This window comes from Anastrepha obliqua, unplaced genomic scaffold (genome assembly GCF_027943255.1).
Source record: "Anastrepha obliqua isolate idAnaObli1 unplaced genomic scaffold, idAnaObli1_1.0 ptg000059l, whole genome shotgun sequence".
Lineage (NCBI taxonomy): Eukaryota > Metazoa > Arthropoda > Insecta > Diptera > Tephritidae > Anastrepha > Anastrepha obliqua.
The window spans coordinates 138,782-147,972 of record NW_026562198.1 but is presented as its reverse complement, the minus strand read 5'-3'; the positions used below and the strand labels follow the sequence as shown (position 1 = coordinate 147,972).

The 9,191-nt window shown below is 38.6% G+C and overlaps 1 non-coding gene and 2 pseudogenes across 1 annotated transcript; all 3 read right to left on the bottom strand.

Moving 5' to 3' along the window:
* Positions 1-2,227: 2,227 nt before the first annotated feature.
* Positions 2,228-5,004, bottom strand: LOC129251638 (large subunit ribosomal RNA; annotated as a pseudogene).
* Positions 5,005-5,448: 444 nt separating this feature from the next.
* Positions 5,449-5,629, bottom strand: LOC129251619 (5.8S ribosomal RNA; annotated as a pseudogene).
* Positions 5,630-6,226: 597 nt separating this feature from the next.
* Positions 6,227-8,217, bottom strand: LOC129251620 (small subunit ribosomal RNA). Its single transcript, XR_008583034.1, has one exon. It is a non-coding gene; the product is annotated as a small subunit ribosomal RNA (ribosomal RNA).
* Between the last annotated feature and the right edge of the window lie 974 nt (positions 8,218-9,191).

The following is a 9,191-nucleotide window of genomic DNA, read 5'->3' as shown; positions in this document are numbered from 1 at the left end:
TCTTGGCTCTGCATTCTGCCACCCTGTGGTCAAACCCCATGCATCGGAAGCAGCCGGGCGTCAGTTGGTCTGGCCGTACCCGGAAGGAAAACCACTTTATGTAGCAACGACCTGCTTCCAGGAGGGCGGACATTAGCATGTCCGTTCCCTCAAGGACAACATTCGTCACCCCATCGGGGCTGACCTTCCAAGGACGGCTGATCATCCTCACGTCCTTCTCACGGCACCCAGGGCTGAACTCCTTGAGGTTCAACCGGAACAACTCTCCCATGAAGTCCTCAGGGGAGATCTCCGTGTGGACCCCCTGGACCACAACCCTAGGCCCCAGCTTCCGGCGTATGCTCACATCGAGCCCCACTTCAGAAAACTTGGCATTTTTTGCCAAGTTATCCCTCTCGGCAACGGATGGGGTGCGAATAATCGCACCTCCATCCTTCAACGGGCGCACCTCGTGCACCCTAACCCCCATGGAAGGCCCTACCTCCTTCACCACTTTCTTAATCACCTCCTTGGAAGTAGTGGGGGTTTTACCCCTCACTACGACCGACCAGGTCTCAACTGGCTTGGGCACCGGCAACGCAGGCAACACAGGCGCAGGCGCCTGAGGTGCCGGCATCATCGCTGCACCAGCCAGCGCAGCTCCAGCCGTCCTCCGAGGTGCTTCCTCCCTACTTGTCTTTGTGGCTTCTAACCGCCCACGAAGATGGGCGATCTCCGCCACCATCTCCACAAAAAGCTCCTCGAACTCCAAGGAGTATCCCAGGAGGTCCTTAGCTAAACTCTTCGGGACGCCGTCCATGTCTATGACGGCTCCACTAAAGGCCGTCACAATGGACTTGAAGCGCCCCATAAACTGCACCCCAACTTTCTTGCGTTCGGCATCCCCACCGATCGCACCCAAACCTTTCAGGGAAGCACCCAATTCCCCACGGATTTCCTCCAAACGCTTCCCTGCGGGACCTAATTTTTCCCCCGTCTTCCGCCCCTTGCGCCCACTCCCAATCTTTCCGCTTTCGGAACCACCCTCGCTTCCACTCACCTTTTCAGGTACCTTTAAAGATACCTTCTCCACCGGAACCGCTGCACCTCCAGCGGTCTTCTTCTTGGAACGGGGAGGAGACCGCAAGATCACCTCCTCCTCTCCGGACGTCGTCTCGTCCATTGCCGACGATGGCACCGCCGACCCGCTTGGAAGAGAGGTGTTCGCCCTCTTCCTCAACCCTTCTGATTTGGGCATTGCCCAACTCTCCACCACTAAGGTTGCCGAGTTCGCCGTATAAAGGCCTCCCGAGCAACAACAAAAACTGGGTCCCTTTTGGGCGACGGCAACTACTGCACGGCAGGAGTGAATCCCGCACAGGCACGCACACAGCGGCTGCACCTATCGGCGAGCCAAAGCAAAGCGCGAGGGCGTAGCCCACAGCGCCAACCAAAGGTTTGGCAAAGGCCACCACCAATGCCTTGCCGGACAGAACACTGTTCCCCGAACAAGGACGGGTCGACCAAGGTGGAGCTAACGCCGAGCTCGACCGCAGGCAAAAACACAACACGCTTTGGTCGTAGCACCTGCACAAGGTATTCAACCTTGGCGCAGTACTGTACCCACGCACAAAAGAGGACGCCCTTTTTACTGTTGCCAAATATGGCAATATAGCGGCACGACAAACCTAGTGTACGCCCGCACTGTACTTCCACGCCGAAATGTAACGGCACACGCACACGAGAAGGACGCCAAAAATTAGCGGCACACGCCAAAAACCACGCCAGAAATAGCGGCACTCAAAAGTTGTAAACAACTTACCAACAAGGTACACTTGTACGCAATGTACAGCCACGCAAACGGTGGCGTCACTAGCACAACACACCACGCCGAAAAACAACGGCACGCCCGCAAAAGTTGTAAACAACTTAATGGAAAATTTCCAACGCTGTATCTAGCAGCACTCACAAACACGCACTCTGTGTCTATAGCACGGAGTATATTGGCACTCACTGGAGTGTCCAACAACACTACCGTACGGCACTTTCAATTATTCGTAAACACTGTACAGCTACTACAAAGTAGCGTCACTCGGACAACGGCACTCACTAGCGCAATAAATTGTAAACACTGTACCGCAATAGTACAGCCACAACAATATAAGCGTCACTCGCACAACTATAACACTACCGGTTATCACACGCGGATATAGCACACAGGCACACAGCGAAATCGCAAAAATAGCACACAGCGCACGGCACGTCCGTTCAGCTCAGCAGTCACACTGCGAATGAGTAGATAGGGACAGTAGGAATCTCGTTAATCCATTCATGCGCGTCACTAATTAGATGACGAGGCATTTGGCTACCTTAAGAGAGTCATAGTTACTCCCGCCGTTTACCCGCGCTTACTTGAATTTCTTCACTTTGACATTCAGAGCACTGGGCAGAAATCACATTGTGTCAACACCCGTTAGGGCCATCACAATGCTTTGTTTTAATTAGACAGTCGGATTCCCCAAGTCCGTGCCAGTTCTGAATTGATTGTTAATTGATAATCGTTATAATTTAAAAGGAATATATATCGAATGATATAATTCCTTAAAAATTTTAGCAAGAAAGTTCCACAATTGGCTACGTAACTACTATCCGGGGAACAAGAATCGTAATTCTCTATTTACCCAGAACGAGTACATAAACCATGGTATTGCTTCCCAATCAAGCCCGACTATCTCAATCTTCAGAGCCAATCCTTATCCCGAAGTTACGGATCTAATTTGCCGACTTCCCTTACCTACATTATTCTATCGACTAGAGACTCTTCACCTTGGAGACCAGCTGCGGATATTGGTACGGCCTGTTGAGAAGTTTGCGTGACCCCACCATAAATTTTCAAGGTCCGAGGAGAAAATATCGACACAACAGTAAATGTCATGCTCTTCTAGTCCATCTACCATATCTCTCTTCGAAAGACTTCCATGGTAGTACGACTATAAAACAGAAAAGAAAACTCTTCCGATATCTCTCGACGGCTTCTTTATGGTCGTTCCTGTTGCCAGGATGAGCACAAGGCCCATTTTTAATAACAAACGGATACTCAACAGGTTACGGAATTGGAACCGTATTCCCTTTCGTTCAAAATAATTCAAGTATTTTAATTATTTTTAAATATATTTTTATTAATATTTTTTTTTATTAAAAACTTGAAAATTTTCGGCTTTCGCCTTGAACTTAGGACCGACTAACTCGTGATCAACCACTGTTCACACGAAACCCTTCTCCACTTCAGTCCTCCAAGGTCTCATTCGATTATTTGCTACTACCACCAAGATCTGTACCAATAGCGGCTCCATGCAGGCTTACGCCAAACACTTCTAAGCACACTATTGTACCCTCCTACTCACTAAAGTTTCAAAATTTATAAATCAATCGAAATTGTTTTATAAATCATCTACTTTAGCGGTAATGTATAGGTATACAACTTAAGCGCCATCCATTTTAAGGGCTAGTTGCTTCGGCAGGTGAGTTGTTACACACTCCTTAGCGGATTACGACTTCCATGTCCACCGTCCTGCTGTTTTAAGCAACCAACGCCTTTCATGGTATCTGCATGAGTTGTTAATTTAGGCACCGTAACATTACGTTTGGTTCATCCCACAGCGCCAGTTCTGCTTACCAAAAGTGGCCCACTGGGCACATTATATCATAACCTCAACCTTCATATCAAGAAAGGTGAGGTTCTTACCCATTTAAAGTTTGAGAATAGGTTAAAATCGTTTCGACCCTAAGGCCTCTAATCATTCGCTTTACCAGATAAGATTATTTTATATAATTTTTAAATGCACCAGCTATCCTGAGGGAAACTTCGGAGGGAACCAGCTACTAGATGGTTCGATTGGTCTTTCGCCCCTATACTCAATTCTGACAATCGATTTGCACGTCAGAACTGTTTCGGTCTTCCATCAGGGTTTCCCCTGACTTCAACCTGATCAAGTATAGTTCACCATCTTTCGGGTCACAGCATATATGCTCAAGGTACGCTCCAGTTAGAGGTATAAATAATAATAAATTATCATTATACATAACTATATGGAACGCCCCGGGATTGAATTAATTGACTATTTATTAAAAAATAGACTAAAAATTAATCCCATTATATTTAAGTTAAGTTAATTATGCCATTAAGTTTAATATAACTCAATGACTTGCACATATGTTAGACTCCTTGGTCCGTGTTTCAAGACGGGTCCCGAAGGTATCCTGAATCTTTCGCATTGTTAATCATATAAATGCATACAAATAAATATTAATATCATAGATATTAAATTTTTTGTAAAATTCAAAAAATGAATTTTAGCATTATATATAATAAAATCTATCAACACTTTATCAAATCATTAGTATTTATTTTATGTTAATATGCTTAAAAAGCAAATTAATTTAAATAAACTTAATATCACCAATGATCTTTTGATAAATACTTTATTATGTTAATAGATTACAATGTCCTTATATGAAAAAAATGCACATTATTTTTTTAATTATTTAATGATGAATTTTTCATAATGGATATTCAGGTTCATCGGGCTTAACCTCTAAGCAGTTTCACGTACTATTTAACTCTCTATTCAGAGTTCTTTTCAACTTTCCCTCACGGTACTTGTTTACTATCGGTCTCATGGTTATATTTAGTTTTAGATGGAGTTTACCACCCACTTAGTGCTGCACTATCAAGCAACACGACTCTTTGGAAATATCTTTCTAGTAATCATTAACGTTATACGGGCCTGGCACCCTCTATGGGTAAATGGCCTCATTTAAGAAGGACTTAAATCGTTAATTTCTCATACTAGATATTAAGATATTCCATACACTGCATCTCACATTTGACATATAGACAAAGTGACTTAGTGCTGAACTATTTTCTTTTCGCTCGCCGCTACTAAGAAAATCCTTGTTAGTTTCTTTTCCTCCCCTCATTAATATGCTTAAATTCAGGGGGTAATCCCATATGAGTTGAGGTTGTTTTAATATTCTTTTTTTATCTTCTCACAATTTAATAAAAAAATTATATCATCTTTTCATCTCTATTTTTCTTTTCTCCTTTTATATATTGTAAATATATAAAAATAATAATAATGTAAAATGAGGCAATCCTAGAATAAAAAATTTAATTTTTATGCTAGACATTCCTCCTTTTAATTACATATATAAATTATTATTTTATATATATATATATAAATAATATGAAAATTTTTTGTAAAGAATACTTAGATTCAATATTTTCATCATTTCATTTTATTTGAGAGGATTTTTTTTTTAAAGAATATATAATAAATAAAATTCATTATATATCTTTATTTTTTTTGCTATTAATATTATGAATTATTTAAAATCCAATAATATACACATTTGCTTAAATTCAATTATTTTTATAAAAGAATAAGCAACTTATTTAGCATAGTCTTACAACCCTCAACCATATGTAGTCCAAGCAGTACTTTAAAATTGAATTTAATGTACATAACAGCATGGACTGCGATATGCGTTCAAAATGTCGATGTTCATGTGTCCTGCAGTTCACACGATGACGCACAGTTTGCTGCGTTCTTCATCGACCCATGAGCCAAGTGATCCACCGCTTAGAGTATTTTTTTATTTATTTTTATTTATAACAAATGTCAATTTTTTTTTGCATATATTAATTGAAAGAGTAAAATTAAATAATATTAATAATATATAAATTGATTTTCTTTCAATAATATATATCAAATATATTTAACTCTAAACATTTTTATTAAGTTGCGAATGTCTTAGTTCAACAATAATACAGTGGTGGTATTTATTATGATTCAATTATTTTGTATTTTTTTAATCATTTTATGTATATATATAATAATATAATAAATATATACCACTTTTGTTATTGTGAACAAATTAACTTATCATTCAATCAAATGAATAATAAGTACAACTTTTTATTTTCATGTTTAAAGGTTTTTAAAAGAAAAAAATAAGAAAAAACATTACAAAATGTACCATCATATATTATATTTAATATGATATAATTGATGGATCACAAATTGAATGAAAAAGAATAAAAAGAATTATGGATTCAAAATAATTATATAAATTTTTTTTTTTTTTTCTTTTTTTTTTTTTTTTTTTTTTCTTTTTGTTCGTTTGTTTGCTTGTCTGTTTGTTTGTTTGTTTGTTTGTTTGTTTTTCTTACGGATATGGAACACAATAATGATCCTTCCGCAGGTTCACCTACGGAAACCTTGTTACGACTTTTACTTCCTCTAAATAATCAAGTTCGGTCAACTTTTGCGAAACAACCGTGACACACGAGGCGTCACAGTGATCACGTCCGGAGACCTCACTAAATAATTCAATCGGTAGTAGCGACGGGCGGTGTGTACAAAGGGCAGGGACTTAATCAATGCGAGTTAATAACTCGCACTTACTGGGAATTCCAAGTTCATGTGAACAGTTTCAGTTCACAATCCCAAGCATGAAAGTGGTTCAGCGGTTTACCCGGACCTCTCGGTCTAGGAAATACACGTTGATACTTTCATTGTAGCGCGCGTGCAGCCCAGGACATCTAAGGGCATCACAGACCTGTTATTGCTCAATCTCGTTACTGCTAGACGCAATTTGTCCATTTAAGAAGCTAGTGTCCTTATAATGGGACAAACCAACAGGTACGACTCCACTTATATAAACACATTCAAACACTTGTACATTCAAGATGTACGCATGAAAGAAGGCTATATAAGTTTCAACATCATAATCCTGAAAGCATCTATTTAATATATTTGAGTCTCGTTCGTTATCGGAATTAACCAGACAAATCACTCCACGAACTAAGAACGGCCATGCACCACCACCCATAGATTCGAGAAAGAGCTATCAATCTGTCTTACACGCTTATGTTCGGACCTGGTAAGTTTTCCCGTGTTGAGTCAAATTAAGCCGCAGGCTCCACTCCTGGTGGTGCCCTTCCGTCAATTCCTTTAAGTTTCAGCTTTGCAACCATACTTCCCCCGGAGCCCAAAAGCTTTGGTTTCCCGGGAAGCGACTGAGAGAGCCATAGTAGTAGCTACACCCAATTGCTAGCTGGCATCGTTTATGGTTAGAACTAGGGCGGTATCTGATCGCCTTCGAACCTCTAACTTTCGTTCTTGATTAATGAAAACATCTTTGGCAAATGCTTTCGCTTAAGTTAGTCTTACGACGGTCCAAGAATTTCACCTCTCGCGTCGTAATACTAATGCCCCCAAACTGCTTCTATTAATCATTACCTCTTGATCTAAAAACCAATGAAAGTAGAACAGAGGTCTTATTTCATTATTCCATGCACAAAATATTCAGGCATTTGGAGCCTGCTTTAAGCACTCTAATTTGTTCAAAGTAATTGTACCGGCCCACAACAACACTCGATGAAGAGCACTGAAGTAGGTTTAAATAGGAGGAATATATAAAAAATACATTGTATTAATTATATATAAGAACTCCACCGGTAATACGCTTACATACATAAGGTAATGTACATACCACAATATATAGTTGTACTACCCGTATGAAGCACAAATTCAACTACGAACGTTTTAACCGCAACAACTTTAATATACGCTATTGGAGCTGGAATTACCGCGGCTGCTGGCACCAGACTTGCCCTCCAATAGGTCCTTGTTAAAGGATTTAAAGTGTACTCATTCCAATTACAGGGCCTCGGATATGAGTCCTGTATTGTTATTTTTCGTCACTACCTCCCCGAACTGGGAGTGGGTAATTTACGCGCCTGCTGCCTTCCTTAGATGTGGTAGCCGTTTCTCAGGCTCCCTCTCCGGAATCGAACCCTGATTCCCCGTTACCCGTTGCAACCATGGTAGTCCTAGATACTACCATCAAAAGTTGATAGGGCAGACATTTGAAAGATCTGTCGTCGGTACGGGACCATACGATCTGCAAGTTATCTAGAGTTCAACCAATTTAACGATCAAATGATCGCTTGGTTTTAGTCTAATAAAAGCACACGTTCCATAAGGTCCGTGTTTATATTGCATGTATTAGCTCTAGAATTACCACAGTTATCCAAGTAACTGTTAACGATCTATGGAACCATAACTGATATAATGAGCCTTTTGCGGTTTCACTTTTAATTTGTTTGTACTTAGACATGCATGGCTTAATCTTTGAGACAAGCATATAACTACTGGCAGGATCAACCAGAATAATATTTTTATTTATATATTTTTCTTTGTTTTTCATATTTGAAAATTTCATAAATTACGGTGTATATAAAAAGTAAAGGGGCGACCCCCCTTTAGCTTTTCTTATCAAAATTCAAAAACCGTTTTTTATGAAAAAGAATTTTCGTTCTCTATATTATATATTTTATATAAAAATATAAGAACGATATTTCTTCTTAATATTTGCCAATTTTCAAATAATTTATCATTCTTAATAACATTTTACTTTTTTTTTCAAATGCATTTTTAATGTAATAATTTCATATATTACATAATTTTTCTCTTTGAATTGAAATTAATAATTTCATAATTCTATTTTTTAATCATAAATATATATGATTGAAAAAATTTTCTCCTCTTTTCCTTTGTTTAAAATTTAATTTTTCTTATAAATTTTTGTTTTTCTTATTTTTTTCTCTTCATCATCTGTTTAATTTCCTGTATTTATACAAGAAACAAACAGTTGAGGATAATTTCTATGTAATGCTAGTATAGAATATAAAATTTTGAATTCAAAAATTTATTTCTATTTAAACTAACTATAGAAAACCAGGAATAAAATACAATAACACCAATATGCCATAACATGTTAGTATAGAATATAGATTCTTCATATATGTATATATATTCGAAAATTTTTTCTATTTAAACTAACGTATGGAAAACCAGGAATAAAATCATAATATTACCAGTTTAATATGGCTCAAATTCGAGTTTCATATAGTTATGATTCGATTTATATGCTTCAATATCATTGGTTAGTTAACTTTTGATATTTTCATATTATATCACATGCCTTCACCGTGAGTGTTTTTTGCCATGCACACCTCACATTGTCAAAAATGTATGGGAAAAATTCATTTCAATACATTTCAGTTTGATTTGAAATGTCTTTATTATATATTTTAATGGCAATATGCCAAGGTTATATTCCATAACTCTTTATTTAAACTAACG